The following is a 19,810-nucleotide window of genomic DNA, read 5'->3' on the forward strand; positions in this document are numbered from 1 at the left end:
CCCACAAGTTTGTTTTCAATTAATATTTTTTTTCAAAAGTTACCTGTCATTTAAGGATCCCACCAAACAGGATTTCATTAACTACAAGTCAGTGTATTGATGAATGCTCATCGTCATGATACACTGCGCCTGGGAATACCCGCGCTGCTGTTTGCGCTCAAATCATTTCAAAGCCTGGGAACCATGGCCAAAATTTTCGCATGGATTTGGGGACCAATCACAGAACGAAAAAAGTGTATTTGTTTGTTTGTTTGTATGCTTTAAATTTGTCCTCTGCATTTAACCCATCCTTTGATGCCGCTGGGGCGACCCATAAGGAGCCGTGGTCGACGGCAGTGCTGCGCCCGGGGACCATCTCCATGATGTGGAGCCAGGCTGATGGTCAGAATCACCTGGCTGGAGGATCTATTGCACATGTTTTTAGTGGTAGGGGAAACCGGAGTACCCGGAGGAAACCTATGCAGACACAGGGAGAACATGCAAACTCCACACAGAAAGGCCTCGTCCTGGGGGGAATCGAACCCGGGACCTTCTAGCTGTGAAGCGGAGGCGCTCACCGCTGCGCTACCGTGCCGCCCGTTTACGGATTCAACATGACAGCAGCAGACGCGACCCCATATTTGGAAGCTTTAGGCCGTGTTCTAAATAGTTTAGCTCGAGAGTTTACAGCGGGTACGTTACATACAGCTCAGTATCTGAGTTGTATGCAGAACAAAGTCAATGTTTTGAAGTGGTCATCACAGTCTTGATCTCAGTCCAGCTGAAAATGTATGGGCAGAGCTGAGAAGGCATGTGAGCGCAAGGTGGCTACAAATGTGGCTCAGTTACTCCAGTTCTGTTTGGAGGAATGGAGCAAAACTCCGGCCACCATTGTGAGAAGCTTGTGGAAGGAAATCCAAAACGTTTGACCTGAGTTATACAGTTTAAAGGCAATTCTACCAAATACTAATGAACTGTATGTAAACTTTTGGTTCTGTAAAAAGTAATATAAAACTGTGTCTATCTCTTAGTCTTCTGGAATTTGCAAAAAGAAATCGTTTACAAAATTCGAACTGACCGAAAAAAGTTAATTCTGGTTTCATGTCAGACAGTGAGAAAAATGCAAATGTGACTTTTCATATTCAATAAAAGCGGTTGATTGACTGATTGCGTGACCAATGTTTGGGCATAGCTATCTTCATACAGTCAGCAGGGATCTACAAAGTTGTTTCCAGTGTAAACATGTGCCCATCGGGGCTCCATATGTGACGGTGCGTAACGTAAAAAGTATAAAAGGTCACGCCTGTCTTCACTCAGCCTCTGGTCTTTGTTCCTCCTTTGTTTGGAGCAACAGGCTAACAGGTAGAGCAAAGTTTCATTCTTTTCAAAATGTACTAAATAGGTGTGGCCCTAACCAAAGCACTGCTTTATAGCACTGAGGGGGCACAACTATCCAGGGGGAGGCACTGTGGTGTGGAGGTCCCGAAGGTCCCGGTGTTCGTAACAGTCCAGTCCCAATGCCGGGTCACACTGCGCCTTTGGTTTTGGTCCTAAAGTGCAGCGGGTTAAGAATGTGTGACCAACTCTCTTTTATATTTTAGATCTGGCTCTAAGCACTGGTGGGCCAGTGCGGGACTCTGCCATCTTGTTTATCGTTTTGTTTACATATTTGATGAATGTGGTGCTGTCCTGTAAGCTCACTGTGGGGGCGCGTGGGTCTACGGACCGAACATTGTGTGTACAAGAGTCATTAAGCTTCTGATCCGTGGTACTTATAGTGATAATTACAGTGGTACTTCTTGGTACTTATTGTGGTACTTACAGTGGTACTTACAGTGGTAATTACAGTGGTAGTTACAGTGGTAAGTACTAGTATTTACAGTGGTAATTCTAGATTATTATTGTTGTTCTAAAAGTCATAATTACGAGTATTTAAGGTAAGGGGTTAGGGAGACACAGAGTTACCAGTGTATCTCTCATCAAGAGATACACTGGTAACTCTTGGTAATGAAGGTCAAACTTCTATTTACTTTAGTACTTTAATTGATTTCTTGATTGAGTTTCTAGTAGTTACAGTGATACATCTATGGTACTTATTGGTAATTCAAGGATACAGATATAGCAATTCATAGGTAGTAAATGTGGTACTTCTACATACAAAAGTAATTTCTAGGATTGTGTGACTATAAAACAACTTAAAACAGCATTAGGGAAAACAAGAAGTACAACCTTCATTACTAAGAGTTACCACTGAATCTAGAAGTACATACCTTGTAATTGTCACTATAGTATCCTTTAAGTACAACAATCAGTGCCTAGAATTACCACTGTAATTACCACCATAAGTACCACCGTAAGTACCACTGTAATTACTGCTGTAAGAACCACAATAAGTACCTAGAATTACCAGTGTAATTACCACCATAAGTACCACTGTAATTACAACTGGAAGTACCACAATAAGTACCTAGAATCACCACTGTAATTACCACCATAAGTACCATTGTAAGTACCACTGTAAGTAGCACTATAAGTAACACTGTAAGTACCACTGTAAGTACCACTATAAGTACCATTGTAAGTACCACTATAAGTAACACTGTAAGTACCACTGTAAGAACCACAATAAGTACCACTGTAAGTAGCACTATAAGTAACACTGTAAGTACCACTGTGAGTACCACTATAAGTACCATTGTAAGTACCACTATAAGTAACACTGTAAGAACCACAATAAGTACCACTGTAAGAACCATAATAAGTACCACTGTAGGAACCACAATAAGTACCACTGTAAGAACCACAATAAGTACCACTGTAAGAACCACTATAAGTACCACTGTAAGAACCACAATAAGTACCACTGTAAGAACCATAATAAGTACCACTGTAGGAACCGCAATAAGTACCACTGTAAGAACCACAATAAGTACCACTGTAAGAACCACAATAAGTACCACTGTAAGAACCACAATAAGTACCACTGTAAGAACCACGATAAGTACCACTGTAAGTTCCGCAATAAGTACCACTGTAAGAACCACAATAAGTACCACTGTAAGAACCATAATAAGTACCACTGTAGGAACCACAATAAGTACCACTGTAAGTACCGCAATAAGTACCACTGTAAGAACCACAATAAGTACCACTGTAAGAACCACAATAAGTACCACTGTAAGAACCACAATCAGTACCACTGTAAGTTCCGCAATAAGTACCACTGTAAGAACCACAATAAGTACCACTGTAAGAACCACAATAAGTACCACTGTAAGAACCACAATAAGTACCACTGTAAGTACCACAATAAGTACCACTGTAGGAACCACAATAAGTACCGCAATAAGTACCACTGTAAGAACCACAATAAGTACCACTGTAAGAACCACAATAAGTACCACTGTAAGTACCGCAATAAGTACCACTGTAAGAACCACAATAAGTACCACTGTAATTACCACAAGTACCATTGTAAGTACCACTGTAAGTACCACTATAAGTAACACTGTAAGTACCACTGTAAGTACCACTATAAGTTCCACTGTAAGTACCGCAATAAGTACCACTGTAGGAACCACAATAAGTGCCACTGTAAGAACCACAATAAGTACCACTGTAAGAACCACAATAAGTACCACTGTAAGTACCGCAATAAGTACCACTGTAAGAACCGCAATAAGTACCACTGTAAGTACCGCAATAAGTACCACTGTAAGAACCACAATAAGTACCACTGTAAGAACCACAATAAGTACCACTGTAAGTACCGCAATAAGTACCACTGTGAGAACCACAATAAGTACCACTGTAAGAACCACAATAAGTACCACTGTAAGAACCGCAATAAGTACCACTGTAAGAACCACAATAAGTACCACTGTAAGAACCACAATAAGTACCACTGTAAGAACCACTATAAGTACCACTGTAAGAACCACAATAAGTACCACTGTAGGAACCACAATAAGTACCACTGTAAGAACCACAATAAGTACCACTGTAAGAACCACAATAAGTACCACTGTAAGAACCACAATAAGTACCACTGTAAGAACCACTATAAGTACCACTGTAAGAACCACAATAAGTACCACTGTAGGAACCACAATAAGTACCACTGTAAGAACCACAATAAGTACCACTGTAAGAACCACAATAAGTACCACTGTAAGTACCGCAATAAGTACCTAGAATCACCACTGTAATTACCATCATAAGTACCACTGTAAGAACCACAATAAGTACCACTGTAAGAACCACAATAAGTACCACTGTAAGTACCGCAATAAGTACCTAGAATCACCACTGTAATTACCACCATCAGTACCAGTGTAATTACAACTGTAAGTACCAAGTACTTACCGGCCTGTAATGTAAAGTGTTATTCGTTTGGTTAAAAGTGCTTTTAGTAACTGCATTTGCGACATTTCAGGGTTCTCCAAAACAATACGTTTCTCCATCAAAAAAACGGAGTTAAACGAGCAGGTCTCAGTTAAAACTAAAAGTAAAACTAATCTAACAGAACAACTGATGGTTTTCAGTGATCTGGGCTCCAAACAGCCGGGGCGTACCTTTGAATGAAAGTACGGCTGGTGTTAGCGAAAGGCAGCAGCTGCTGGGCTTGGCTGGGCTCCACCCGAAAAGTGGATGAATGGGAGCAACATACCGGTCCCTGCCTTGGTGAACCAGAGCCTTTAGTTGGGGGCGAGTCCGACCGGACGAAACTGGGCACGCGAGATCCACGGCAGCTACAACAACAAATACACCACGGCACCAGGGGTCGCCTCCCGCGGGAGGTGTTCCAGGCATGTCCTAGTGGGACAAGGCCTTGTGGAAGACCCAGGACACGGTGGTGGGACTATGTCTCCGAACCACAATAAGTACCACTGTAAGAACCACAATAAGTACCACTGTAAGAACCACAATCAGTACCACTGTAAGTTCCGCAATAAGTACCACTGTAAGAACCACAATAAGTACCACTGTAAGAACCACAATAAGTACCACTGTAGGAACCACAATAAGTACCACTGTAAGAACCACAATAAGTACCACTGTAAGAACCGCAATAAGTACCACTGTAAGAACCGCAATAAGTACCACTGTAAGAACCACAATAAGTACCACTGTAAGAACCACAATAAGTACCACTGTAAGAACCACAATAAGTACCACTGTAAGTACCTAGAATCACCACTGTAATTACCATCATAAGTACCACTGTAAGAACCACAATAAGTACCACTGTAAGAACCACAATAAGTACCACTGTAAGTACCGCAATAAGTACCTAGAATCACCACTGTAATTACCATCATAAGTACCACTGTAAGAACCACAATAAGTACCACTGTAAGAACCACAATAAGTACCACTGTAAGAACCACTATAAGTACCACTGTAAGAACCACAATAAGTACCTAGAATCACCACTGTAATTACCATCATAAGTACCACTGTAAGAACCACAATAAGTACCACTGTAAGAACCACAATAAGTACCACTGTAAGTACCGCAATAAGTACCTAGAATCACCACTGTAATTACCATCATAAGTACCACTGTAAGAACCACAATAAGTACCACTGTAAGAACCACAATAAGTACCACTGTAAGTACCGCAATAAGTACCTAGAATCACCACTGTAATTACCACCATCAGTACCAGTGTAATTACAACTGTAAGTACCAAGTACTTACCGGCCTGTAATGTAAAGTGTTATTCGTTTGGTTAAAAGTGCTTTTAGTAACTGCATTTGCGACATTTCAGGGTTCTCCAAAACAATACGTTTCTCCATCAAAAAAACGGAGTTAAACGAGCAGGTCTCAGTTAAAACTAAAAGTAAAACTAATCTACCAGAACAGTTGGTTTTCAGTGATCTGGGCTCCAAACAGCCGGGGCGTACCTTTGAATGAAAGTACGGCTGGTGTTAGCGAAAGGCAGCAGCTGCTGGGCTTGGCTGGGCTCCACCCGAAAAGTGGATGAATGGGAGCAACATACCGGTCCCTGCCTTGGTGAACCAGAGCCTTTAGTTGGGGGCGAGTCCGACCGGACGAAACTGGGCACGCGAGATCCACGGCAGCTACAACAACAAATACACCACGGCACCAGGGGTCGCCTGCCGCGGGAGGTGTTCCAGGCATGTCCTAGTGGGACAAGGCCTTGTGGAAGAGCCAGGACACGGTGGTGGGACTATGTCTCCGAGCTGGCCTGGTGTCACCTCGGGGTCCCCCCAGAACAGCTGGAGGAGTTGTGTGTGGACCGGGAAGTTTGGGCATCTCTGCTGAGACTACTGCCCCCGCGACCCGGCCCCGGATAAAGCGGAAGAAAATGGATGGATGGATGGATGGATGGATGGATGGATTGATAGACGAAAAATTTCACAAAAATGTCAAAAAAGTGACAAAAAATGACAAAAAAGTGACAAAAAATGAGTTACAAAAATGAGTTGAATACCCAACAAAAAAATGATGGAAAAAAAATCTGATGACGTGAGGAAAAAGATCCTCTCGGTTCAGGCGGGAGTTAAGAGGTTAAGCCTTTAGATTTGGGTAAAGCTCGGTTACGCCCGGGGGTAAGGGTAAGGTAAAGTGAGAGGCCAGACCGGTGGCCCTAGAGCCAGTGGCCCTTCTGTGCTCTTCCAGAATGGACATATGGCCAGTCCGCCCCTGCACGGCACCAAATTATCTTCGGCCGGCTGACAGCTGGAATGGAAACTTGTACTACCACTACACAGCCCACCTTCACACAGCCAGGGCAAATGCTATACCTGAGAACGGAGAAGCGGTCGACACACAACCAAGAAGTGCTGAGGGGACGAAAAACCAAACTCCCCTTTTATAGTAATGGCGCTGCCAGCCGGCTGGGAGGAACACAACAGGCGCCTTGCTACATTTAAAAACACTGACATTGTTTTTCTTCATGTTCTGTGATGGAAAATTCCTGCATGAAAAATGTATTTTCCATAAAATCATATCTTTATTTGTTTTTCAGGTACATCTCTGCCACAAGATCAATCCTGAAACAGATTGAATACCACACAACGTCCACCATTCATGGACGAAAAACTTGTTCAAATAAACGTTTGTTGAGGTCATGTTTTCAACGTCAGTGTGTTTATTATTCATGATGATGGTGAAGGAGAAACATGCAGACGACCTTCATGTGTCACTGACTCTTTAAACTGACAACTTTACCAAACCGGTCCCAGACAAAACAGCCCAGACACCACCACAGTCACACCCACAGGCCTCCACAGGTATGAGCAGAGGCGGGTAGTACTCACTTACTTTTTCTCAAGTACATGAACTTGTGCAACTTTATGAAAAAATTGTACTTCTTTGAGTAGTTTTATCATACGGGACCTTTTATGAAGTGTCTGTACTCTTACTTGAGTAATTGTTACTTTTTCCATTTCAGTGCCAAATGCTTCTTTCTGATCTAAGTACATTAAGTTCACCTCCTGCACCTTATTTTCAAATAATACAATCAAAATGTGTTTTTCTGTATTTTTGTGATTTTAGGTTTTGTTTCACACAATTTATGGCGTCCTAGAAAATAAATCAGACTTTCAAACAGTGACTCAGTTCTTCCAGTACTCAGGTAACATTTTCTCTTTTTGACATGTGGCTTCTGTCAGCTAAACTGAGCTCGTGTCTGTCAGACGTTTGTCTGCTCCACGTCTTTCAAATCTATAAACACATGATAGAGTTTTTCAAAGTGCAAATATCTTCAGAATCCTCAGTTTGGTGTTGCCTCTTGTTTGCATCACTGCTGTGGCCTAAACCACAGCCCTGGGTGAGTTTAGTGACCCTTGAACTCTGAGGGAGTCTCGCGTAGCTGATGCATTTGTTTATAGTCACTTACAGGAAAGGCCAGCCCAGAACTCTGAGCAAATAGTAAATGAAATGTACAATCAATCATTTTATTTACTTTTGTTTAATCATTACAACTTTGGACTTTGTGAAAACAGGGAAACATTTCACTCAAACAAAATTCAGACGAGACCTTACGATATGACCTGATCCATGAATAACATTTTCTGTAAATTCAATGATCTCAAAAACACCTGGATTGGAAGTGCCTGAAAAAACATACTTTGCCTTGTCTTAGTTCCACCAGAAAACTTGTTGATTTAATTTAAAGATAATTGTTCCTCCTGAAGTGCCTGGGGACCTTGAGTAAATCATTGTATTGTTGTTTTTTAATCATAGCCGTTTATCTCGAACGTCTCACGACCTCGGTTTCGTGCAGGGGGTCACGGCTCTGGCTCAAGAAATATCCGGACTTCCAGAGGCTTTGGCCTGAACGCCAGTCTCTACATTTACTCAGGGCTGATTCATTAACAGCAGCCATTAGACCGGCTAAAGTTTGTGAGCCACAAGCAGTTTTAGTTTGGGGGACCCCCTGCTTACTGCTTTTATGTGTTGGCTGCTGATTTTTACAGATTTCTCAACGCTCTACGAGTGACGGGTCGCGGTCCTTCCTCTCTCGCTATTTCCCCAAGGATCAGCGGTGTCTTTCACAAATGAATAAATAGTTTAACCTCTTAACCTCCACCTTTCTCCAGTTGGATTTAAAGTCTAATTAATATTCAAATCGCTACAAAATTTAAAATATCTTTTAAATGCTCCAGTCTATGTACAAAATTACTGGGACAGCATTTTAAGGAGGGGAACCGGGGGTCTACTTCAAAAATATGGAAACAGTCATTTAAATACAAAATAATATTTTTATTTTTGTTATTTTCTGGCAGTTTTTTTGTCAGTGGTTCCCCTGTAATGCCCCAGCCCCTGTATACTTGGTTTTGCCCCTGTTCAAAGTAGATTCCACGTAGTCTTCGGTCCCGCTGTCACTGAGCTCTGTGTGGCTGAGGAAAATAGCCACTAAATGCTATAATTTTCGTGAGAACGCCTTAAAACACCAAAAAGCCCCCTCTGTCATTAATCCAGATCTTACCCATCATCGCTCTGGAGGCTGCCTGTCTGCGCCATAGCTTCAGTCCATTGTTTTGAACGTTTAAATCTACACCTCTTCACAAAAACACAGCAGAACACACTGATGCCGTCATCCTCCAGGCCTTCTCCAGCTCCTCTCTGAGCCCCTGGTATTTCTCTAGTTGTTCCTGATGTTGAAGTCGCTTGGTATTGCTATGGCAACCACAACGGCTTTCCTCTGCTCTTTGACCACCACCACAATGTCTGGTTGGTTGGTTGGTTGGTTGGTTGGTTGGTTGGTTGGTTGGTTGGCCATTCTCTACACCTTTGGAGGTGTTTCCCACTTTGACCTTGGGGTTTCGTGATTGTAAGATTTTATTCGGACCATAAACAACACATAAAAACACAAACTCATACGACTCAAAATACAACCTGCCATGATTGTGGTAGTTGTGAGCTCAATTTCAGATGTGCAGCTCAATACATTTACGTCTAAGTACAACAATTTTGTTTTACCTTTTGCACATTTGAAATTAGGCTGTCCGAAAAGGAGTGGGGGGAAGTAAACACTTATTTAGTTCCACCCCTTTTAAGTACTGTCAGTCTCTTGTTCTATTTACTTTTTAGGCTAAAACAATAATTTGAGCACTGTGATCTAGATCAAGTTGTCATATACAGTGTGAATACTACCTACCAATCAACATCAGGTTTACAACACAACAGCTGAACATGAAAAGTCAGAGATTTTCTTCCGATACATGTTTCCAGCCCATTCTCTGCACAGATGTTCCTGTACACTATACCAGCCACTTGGTTATGGCGCTCCATGTAAGCTTTCCCAGCAGCATCTTACACCCTGCAGCATCTTACACCTGCAGCATCTTACACCCTGCAGCATCTTACACCTGCAGCATCTTACACCCTGCAGTTCTGTAAAGCTGGATTGTCTCATTGGCCTCTTTGCACAGTCTGCACCTGGGGTCTTGTCTGGTGTGGTAGATCTGGGCCTCTATTGCTCTGGTGCTCAAGGCTCCTGTGCAGCCATGATGAGCCTCTGTGCTGTCCTTTAGTCCAGCTCTGTCTAGATATTGGTAGAATTTCTTGATATCCACCATTTCTTGATTTAACAGTTATGTTTCGGTGGTACATGCCGTGTAGGGGCTTGTCCTCCCATGCCGGGACCTCCAGCACCTCATCTTCTGTTCCCCATTGTGACCTGGCCTCTCAGCCTCAAATGAGTTTTAACCTGGTTAAATACAGGTTAAAAATAAAAAAATAAAACATTCACTAAGCACGTCATCTGTCGGAGCCTTGTCCTTGATGTACTTATGGATCTTGGATGTTTCATCCTGGATAGTGGCTCTCACACTCACTAGTCCTCGGCCTCCTTCCTTACGGCGAGCGTACAGTCTCAGGGTGCTGGATTTGGGGTGGACCCTCCGTGCATGGTTAGGAGCTTTTGTGTCTTAACATCTGTGGTCTGTATCTTGTCCTTTGGCAGCTTATTATTACTGCAGGGTAGGTTGTATTTTTTTAATTTTTAATTATTATTATTTATCCATCCATCCATCCATTTTCTTCCGCTTTATCCGGGGCCGGGTCGCGGGGGCAGCAGTCTCAGCAGAGACGCCCAAACTTCCCGGTCCACACACACCTCCTCCAGCTGTTCTGGGGGGACCCCGAGGTGATACCAGGCCAGCTCGGAGACATAGTCCCACCAGCGTCTCCTGGGCCTTTCACGAGGCCTTGTCCCACTAGGACATGCCTGGACCACCTCCCGCGGGAGGCGACCAGGAGGTATCCGGAACAGATGCCCGAGCCACCTCAGCTGCTCCTTTCGCCGTGAAGGAGTGGAGGGAATTATATTTATGTATTTTTTAATTATCATACGTGAAAAGCACTTTGTACTTTGTTCTGAAAAGTGCTATACAAATAAATAATTATATATATTCATATATTCATATATTCATATATATATATATATATATATATATATATATATATATATATATATATATATTGTCTAATAATATATATAGAAGCTAAATTCCAAAAAAAGCTGAGAGGCTTCAAAGTTTTTGTAAGAATTGTAACTTTGGACTTCACCGTCACGGTTAAATGTTTTCTAATCAATAAAATGGAGATAAGAGGTTTCAGGGTGAATGATCTGAAAGAAACGACCAGCCAGTTGTGTTTTCAGTCCAAAGCGACGATGAAGCACATGTTCATTCTCCTGCTGCTTTTTTGGGACAATCCGGAGTTTACTTTGACACATGAAGGTATGGAACACTTATCTTTATTTTACACAGTTGAGATTTGTTGAATTCACTTTCTCTGTAAGTAAATTATATTCTCTCATAGAGTGTTCGCAGCTCCCATCAGTTGATCGTGCCTTTGTGCCGGATGAATACAAAAAGGTGCAGTACCAAATAGGAGATGTGATATATTTTTCTTGTGACCCTGGATACACAACTGGTTTCAACGCCAGTTACACCTGTGCTGAACAAGGCTGGAGAGCTGCCACTTACGGCCAATGCGTCGGTGAGTCGTTCTATTTAACAGTGACACAGCCTACGTTTAATAAATATGTTGTGTCTGACTGTCCAAAATGATTGTGTTGTCAGAGAAGGGCACTTTTTCACTGCTCCTGGGCTGCACTCCACCACCAACGCTGCAAAACGGACATGCTTTGAAGAACTCCTCTTATTTCTATGTAAATGGAGATAAGGTTAGATACCAGTGTGATCATCTCTACGATTTAGAAGGAGGACCTTACAAGACCTGCTCCAATGGACAATGGATTGGAGACGTCCAATGCCTCAGTAAGATCAACTTCACTAAGATTTGGCTCAATCTATAAACTCTTTTTATTACCACAACCTTTGCCGCGTTTCAGAATAAAAAGTAAAATAAAAAATACAGTGATTGGGAACTCAGAAGATCTGGTGACCAGAGGGTGTGGCCACATGGTTATCTGAGGACACACCCTCCTAATTGGATGACATCACTCGAGAACGAAAAACAAAGACAAACAGATTAATAATGACAATAAAAGAGTAAAAAATAATGATAGTGATAAATACTGCTACAGAAAAGGGCTAAAGTCAATTTCCTCAAATAATCCAGGATGTGTAGTCGCCTTTAGATTGTATATATACCAAGTTTCCCTTTGAAGTAATAGTTTTAGTCGATCCCCTCCTCTGCTTTGTTTCTGTATTTGCTCCAAACCCTCCACCTTGAGATTCAGAATGCTCACAATTCAGCAGAACTAAACCTGCTTTATTAAACCATCGGTCAAAGAGTTGTAAAATGTAAGAGTGTCTGTAGAAGCTGCTGTGGACGTTAGCACGAGCCGTGTGAGCGTTAGCAAGTGCATTGCGATAAGCCTTTTTTTTTCATATGAAACCAAAGTTATGGCCGTACAACATGACCCAATGTGATTTTAGGGATTTAAATAGTGACCAGGTGACTGCGTGATACTGACGGTCACAGTGACTAACCTGCTAACCAACAAACTGGCCGACCTTAGTTTTTATGTCCACACTTCTGCTCTGTCTCCTGTGAATCTGTGCAACTCGACATTGACCAAGCACATCATTTGACAGGAATTGGATCTTATTCTCACTCATATTTCAATCTTTGTGAAAAGCCCCTGACTGACAATGGTGAAGTGCAAGAAGATAAAGAGAAGTATGCAGAAAATGAGATCCTGACATTCTCCTGTAATCCTGGCTACAAAAGGTGGATAATGATAGTCAGTGTGCAGTGGAGTCCCACTCCTCAGTGTGACGGTGACTCACAATGATTTGACAAGAAACATCCTTGTCAAAATTGTTTATTGCCATAGTATCTTTGTCCTTTGTACGTTCAGACTGTTGGTCTGGGGTTTGATTCCCAGGCCGGTTGTGTCTTTCTGTGTGGAGTTTGCATGTTCTCCTTATGTGTGAGTCATGTTCCTCAAGTGCTCTGGTTTCCTACTAAACCTACAGTCACATAAAACATGCACAATATGATTCCTTGGAAAGAGAGATTCTGACTTCTCAGAGGGACTTTCAAACAACATTCACATCTCAGCCCTCTTCAGATTACAGACACAATCCCGGGGCTCCTGAAAGTCCTGCATCTCAACACTGACAACACATCACATGTTTGTTTTTGTAACAGATGCTAAATGAATTTCCACACTGCATCTTGTTTTTTTTTTTTTTACAGACAGATTTTGTCCAAAACCCCAGTTAGACCATGTTCAAGTAGAGGAAGATAAAATGTTGTACAAAAAGGATGAGGTCTTGAGATACTCTTGTGATCGCGGCTACAGAAAGGTGGATGGGAGACCGTCACTGTGCAAGAAAGTGGGACAATCAGCTAAGTGGACCCCCATGCCCCAATGTGAAGGTGAGAAAACCTACTCTTCTATATGATCATCATCATCATCATCATCATCATCATCATCATCATCATCATCATCATCATCATCATTGTTCTTAAGTGTCTCATATTTCTGATTTATTTTAGTCATAACATGTAAACTCAGCCCAAACCCTCCTGTGGGCACCACATACAATCCTCTGAATCAGATCATTTTCACACCTGGACAAAGTGTGAGGGTCTCGTGTGGACAAAAGCAGTGGGTGAAGGACAAAGAGCATCAGTCAGCTGACCTAACATGTCAAGAGACAGGACGCTGGGACTTTGACCCTGTGTGCCAACGTATGGAATTAGAAACACTTATTGTGCATTTACACATTTATCATCTTTAATGTCATAATGTTTGACTGTTCTTTCCTTCAGTGGTCACATGCTTCAAAACAGCTGAAAATGTCTACAGATGGGAAAGCAGTGGGGATGGGCGTCAAACAGTGGATATTGATAAAACTGTGTGGTATCGGTGTCATAGAGGGTATGAGGAAACAAGTCCCAGTAGCACAGCCACATGCACCAGACGAGGCTGGGAGCCAAATCCTCTTTGTAAAGGTGCTGTGAACTTCAACATTTGACTTCATTCTATTGTATTGGTAAAACATTGTCACATGATAAATATGTGATAAAACATATTCTATTTTTAAAAATACAGTGCAAATTGACTGAAATACCATCTTCCATATCAGTTATTGCTGAAAACAGATTTTCACTCAGAAAAGTTTAGTGATTCTAGTTTATTATTCCATTTTCTAACCTTTTCACATTTTTCTCCAGAAAGAGGATGCACCAAACCTCCTTACAAAAATGCAGAAATTACTCACAATCATAAAGAGGATAAATATGACCACAATGATAGAGTCTATTTGAAATGCACCTATGACCCTCGAGTCACCTTTTATGTTGACTGTTACCATGGAGACTGGAGACGCCCAAGAACAACATGTAGAGGTAAGCACCAACCTGATGGACCTGGAACCACTTCATTAGGAGGAAACATCTTTGATAATGTGATGCTGGAAGCAAATGTCTGGGATACACCTTTAACTTAGACTTGTATCACTTTTAATAATCATCCAAATTGTGACGCAAAGTTTCATAGTAATATAGACTATGTGTGATGTGTTTGTGTAGAGAAACCATGTAGAACTCAACCACACATTGAAAATGGAGAGATGGTCAGTGTCGGGAAGACAGAGTATGAGCATCGTGAGAGTTTGCAGTTCAGATGTGAAGGTGAAAGAACCCCCTTCAGTGTGACCTGTGAGTCCGGAGAGTGGACGACAAAAAAATCATGTGAAGGTAAATGTGCACAAACACACGGTATGAAAACAAACCATCGCCAAATTTCAAATAGAAGAGCCATGTCTTCATGCTAATAAAAAAAATATTTCTGTTGTCAGATCCTTTTTAGCACTCAAATTACCTCTTCTAACGATCTTTTACACTAGCTTGGGGAATGTTTTTTTCGATGATTTTCGATAGGTTTTTTGAACTGACACCGTTTTACATCAGTGACAGCTGCTGTTCTGTGAAAGAGGAGAAGCTCAATTACAACACGCCCCTCCTTTGTTGCTCTGACTTCTGAAAGATTTGACCAAGCCATTCAGAGCCTGCATTTTCCAACATTTTCCATAATGAGCTTCTCCCAGCTTCAGTGCTTTTACTCATAGGACGTCCAAGCAGCTCTTAAGTGACAGGGAGAGACCATACTGAAGACCACACTGGGACAGCTGCTGAACAAGTGACCTTCTCATGAAATAAATCACATTATTGCAGACTTATAATTATAAATGCAGTAACTTAAAAAAAAATACTAATTTATGGAATTTTAGGCAAAGCTCAGCTTCCCTTCTAGTCAATGAGCTGAAAGTTTCCTTTCAGAAATCATTCTGAAACACTGGTGGTTTGGAGGAGTGGATGGACAGGCTGAGGCGGCTGATGGTCCTACTGCCGCGCTGCAGATGTGGGATGGAAGTGAAACTCTAGGAAACAGCTGGGAGAGAGTGTATCTGTATGAAAAGGAGGAAAACGTTTAGTTAAAATATAATGGGCAGAGGGGGAAATGCATCACTTACACACCAGGCCCAGAGGCCACCAGAGAATGCCATTTTACGGAAAGTTTTATTTCAAATAACATTTAAAATAACATCTTGTCTGTACAACTCTCAACATCCTCCTCTAAATGTCAAGCAATTTGGCTTTTGGAGGGATATTCCAATTTCTACAACAAATTAGTGAACTAATTCTGAAGCAGCATGGAGAATGCGTAAATGTAAGTGTTTCAGTTGAATTTACAGTTCAGTTCTTGTGTAGAATCATATTGATCATACTGAATACAAGTCATTTCATTGAATCACTCACAAAGGCTCTGTTCTCTAAACCTGTGAATGTGGTTTTGTGTTGTGTATAAATGTAGCGTGCACAGAACAACCAAACATCAGAAATGGAGAAATGATTTCCAAAAGGAAGAAAAGATATCAACACGGACAAACTGTGGAGATGAGATGCACCACAGGTTCAGTGGAGAATTTCATCATCAGCTGTCAGTCTGGGACATGGATATCAGAGCACCAGTGTCCAGGTATATTTGCTTCAGTACATGGCTCACCTGTTTATACTGTAGCTAACGTTAAATACCAACCAATCACAATGATTCTTTCATCATAAATTGTTAGTGTGAGAGATTTTTTGGCAAATGACATGTTCTTAAAAAGGGCATAAGGGCGGGATCTTCACTGTAGACTCGGCCTTTGCGTGACGTGTATCTCGCGCTGCTCCGATATAACAGTCCGGCCCTCATTAGTAAGAGATTTACATTTATTTTTTTTACTAAAACCAGCCTAGTTTCTTTAATTGTAACTCACCCAGCGTTATCACAAGAGGAATATCTAACTGTAGAAAGTTTAAGAAAATTAGGGACCAGGCTCTAAAGTTGTTTTTCATGTGTCAGTGTAGTCCAATGCATTCTAATGGGGGACTAGCAGCTGTATGGAGGTACTACAGCAATGGCGGCCTCTAGTGTCGTCGTCGCGAAGCAAAGCAGCCATTGGTATGAACCACATGAAATGGGTCAGAAAGTACTTATAAGTAGCACAGCTAAGTGTGACTTTATAAATTAGTTGCTGCATTTTTGTTGAGTTTTGGGCACGTGAAAAGACGTGAAAAAGCTAAGTCAAGGCGAAGCCATTTTGTAAGTAAAAATCCTTTATTATCAAGAGACACAAATGTGTTTCGACCGATTAGGTCTTCATCAGGGCAGACAGTGAAAGACTAGTCATGCACAGGTGCTATTAATAGTCACAAGTCACGTGATGAGTCATGTGTTGCCTGAGATATGTGGATATAACAAATGAAAAATAAAAAAAACACAACTAGTCTGGACATCATTACTAGCTTGTGATGTGGAATGCATTAGAGTATGTATCTATGGAGAAAACACCACCTAATGAATACATGGGAGTTTACATTGCATCAACATTGAAGGCCAAGTTGGTGATTGCGTTATTACCAAACAGAGCCTTGACATTAAGCATATTCTCATATTGAAGTATATTTCACAGGTATCATTTTGCACTTATACCCAAAACCTGAGATTGTTTGTACGTATTGCATATTTGTGTTCAGAAAAACATATTTGTGTTCAAAAAACAAAATACATTTACTCCGACACAGATAAATTAGTGATGTGCGATGAATAGGTTTTTTGAACTGACACCGTTTTACATCAGTGACAGCTGCTGTTCTGTGAAAGAGGAGAAGCTCAATTATGGAATTTTAGGCGAAGCTCAGCTTCCCTTCTAGTCAATAAGCTGAAAGTTTCCTTTCAGAAATCATTCTGAAACACTGGTGGTTTGGAGGAGTGGATGGACAGGCTGAGGCGGCTGATGGTCCTACTGCCGCGCTGCAGATGTGGGATGGAAGTGAAACTCTAGGAAACAGCTGGGAGAGAGTGTATCTGTATGAAAAGGAGGAAAACGTTTAGTCTTAGGTGACAAAGGGGAAATATAATGGGCAGAGGGAGAAATGCATCACTTACACACCAGGCCCAGAGGCCACCAGAGAATGCCAACGTTTTTACTGCAAATATGATTTCAAATAATAACATTTAAAATAACATCTTGTCTGTACAACTCTCAACGTCCCGCTCTAAATGTCAAGCAATTTGGCTTTTGGAGGGATATTCCAATTTCTACAACAAATTAGTGAACTAATTCTGAAGCAGCATGGAGAATGCGTAAATGTAAGTGTTTCAGTTGAATTTACAGTTCAGTTCTTGTGTAGAATCATATTTATCATACTGAATACAAATCATTTCATTGAATCACTCACAAAGGCTCTGTTCTCTAAACCTGTGAATGTGGTTTTGTGTTGTGTATAGATGTAGCGTGCACAGAACAACCAAACATCAGAAATGGAGAAATGGTTTCCAAAAGGAAGAAAAGATATCAACACGGACAAACTGTGGAGATGAGATGCACCACAGGTTCAGAGGAGAATTTCATCATCAGCTGTCAGTCTGGGACATGGATATCAGAGCACCAGTGTCCAAGTATATTTGCTTCAGTACATGGCTCACCTGTTTATACTGTAGCTAACGTTAAATACCAACCAATCACAATGATTCTTTCATCATAAATTGTTAGTGTGAGAGATTTTTTGGCAAATGACATCATTTTGATTTGTTTTCCAGAAGCTTCAAACCCACAATGATGCTGCAGATTGAGCAGCGACAGGATTTCAGTGGAACATTCCTGCTGTTGATACACTTTGTTTGTAAAACTGAACAATGAATCATTATGCAAGAGTGACAGCAACAACATAAAGATTTATATGGATTAAAAGAAGAGATGATCAGTATTTTGAGGAGTTTTTGTGTTTGTTGAAAAATATGTCTTTAGCAATTAATTTCTTATCAGAAATGCCCTCAGCCCTCAGCTAATACTCCTGGAATTTTTTTGTCAGTAGGCGGAGCAGCGAACCCCCACCCATCCCCTGTCCTAATGCTAAACTCTGAGGGCCAGATCTTGTGGCGGCGCACGAGGCGGCGCAGGTTTTTGGTGAATTATTTTCCGAGTGGTGGCGCTATATGTGCCATTCGCCTCCGCCACCTGTGAGGGGCGTAACAAGAGGAGGTGACTGCACTGATGGAAACACGGCTGACATTCACTTCCTCCTTTACATTGCACTGTCTTGCGTTCTTTCTTAAGCCTTAGGCTCTCACAGGTCAAACTAAAAACTTTATTTACCCCATCGTGAGCTAAACCATGTTCACGTCTCCAGAGAAAAAGAGCTACAGCGTCCACTGTGGCGCGGATCGGCCCGCGCTCGGCGTGAACGCGAAGCAAAACAAAAGCACATGTTCACCCCACACAACCACTCTGATTGGAGGAAAATGTGTGTCTCCACCCACTTAAATGCACTAAGTCTGGAGTGAAAAGATCACAAAGTGCTCCTACTGAGCGCAAAATGTCACGCTATCGTCTCCGTTTTGATGCACAAGATCGGGCCCCGTATGTGTTAGCATCAGTTCACTGCATCTGCTGCTTCAAACGTTTGCGATCCCTGCATGTTTTTGTGTTGATTTGGTGCGAGGGCATGTGAGGGGTGTGTTAGGGGAATCTATGGAGTCTATGGACGGGCAGAGCTTGTCTCTGCTTCTGGGGGTAAAAGTTAACTTGCTGTTTCGAAGGTGGCGTATCTATCAATGTGTGACACACTAATGTGTATTCACATTATAATTTGTTTGGTTTTAGGAGAAAGACTGACTTTGTGTAATGACCTTGTTTTAGTTTTAGTTACACACTCACGGCACAAGGTGGCGCAGTACTCCATGAGCCAGTATTGTGAGGTCATAGACCCTCCTTCTTCAATATGGCAGAAGCGAGGTATAAAGGAACTTCACCTGTCGCCTGTCTCATTCATTTTAATGTTTTACAGGTTAGTAACGAGTATAAACCAGCTTCTGCTCACGCCGCCCCCTTCACCACAATAACCACATTCAAGGGAAATCATTGATTTACAGACTCCTCCTCCCCAGCTCTGACGAAGCATGTTCTTAAAAAGGGCATAAGGGCGGGATCTTCACTGTAGACTCGGCCTTTGCGTGACGTGTATCTCGCGCTGCTCCGATATAACAGTCCGGCCCTCAGTAAGAGATTTACATTTATTTTTTTTACTAAAACCAGCCTAGTTTCTTTAATTGTAACTCACCCAGCGTTATCACAAGAGGAATATCTAACTGTAGAAAGTTTAAGAAAATTAGGGACCAGGCTCTAAAGTTGTTTTTCATGTGTCAGTGTAGTCCAATGCATTCTAATGGGGGACTAGCAGCTGTATGGAGGTACTACAGCAATGGCGGCCTCTAGTGTCGTCGTCGCGAAGCAAAGCAGCCATTGGTGGAAACCACATGAAATGAGTCAGGAAGTACTTATAAGTAGCACAGCTAAGTGTGACTTTATAAATTAGTTG

The 19,810-nt window shown here is 41.8% G+C and overlaps 1 long non-coding RNA gene across 2 annotated transcripts in view; it reads left to right on the top strand.

Moving 5' to 3' along the window:
- The window catches only part of LOC306977358, a 68,257-nt gene extending 50,192 nt beyond the window's left edge, over positions 1-18,065 (top strand). Inside the window, exons 1-5 of one of the 2 annotated variants that reach the window (XR_013793832.1) lie at positions 13,840-13,894; positions 14,117-14,290; positions 14,474-14,641; positions 17,721-17,891; positions 18,033-18,065. This is a non-coding gene — a long non-coding RNA (uncharacterized lncRNA). Of the gene's footprint in view, positions 1-13,839; positions 13,895-14,116; positions 14,291-14,473; positions 14,642-17,720; positions 17,892-18,032 lie in introns of those variants that run through there. The other variant, XR_013793831.1, reaches the window with a different exon arrangement.
- Positions 18,066-19,810: the final 1,745 nt, after the last annotated feature.

The sequence above is a fragment of the Gobius niger genome (genome assembly GCF_951799975.1).
Source record: "Gobius niger genome assembly, chromosome: 17".
Classification (NCBI taxonomy): domain Eukaryota; kingdom Metazoa; phylum Chordata; class Actinopteri; order Gobiiformes; family Gobiidae; genus Gobius; species Gobius niger.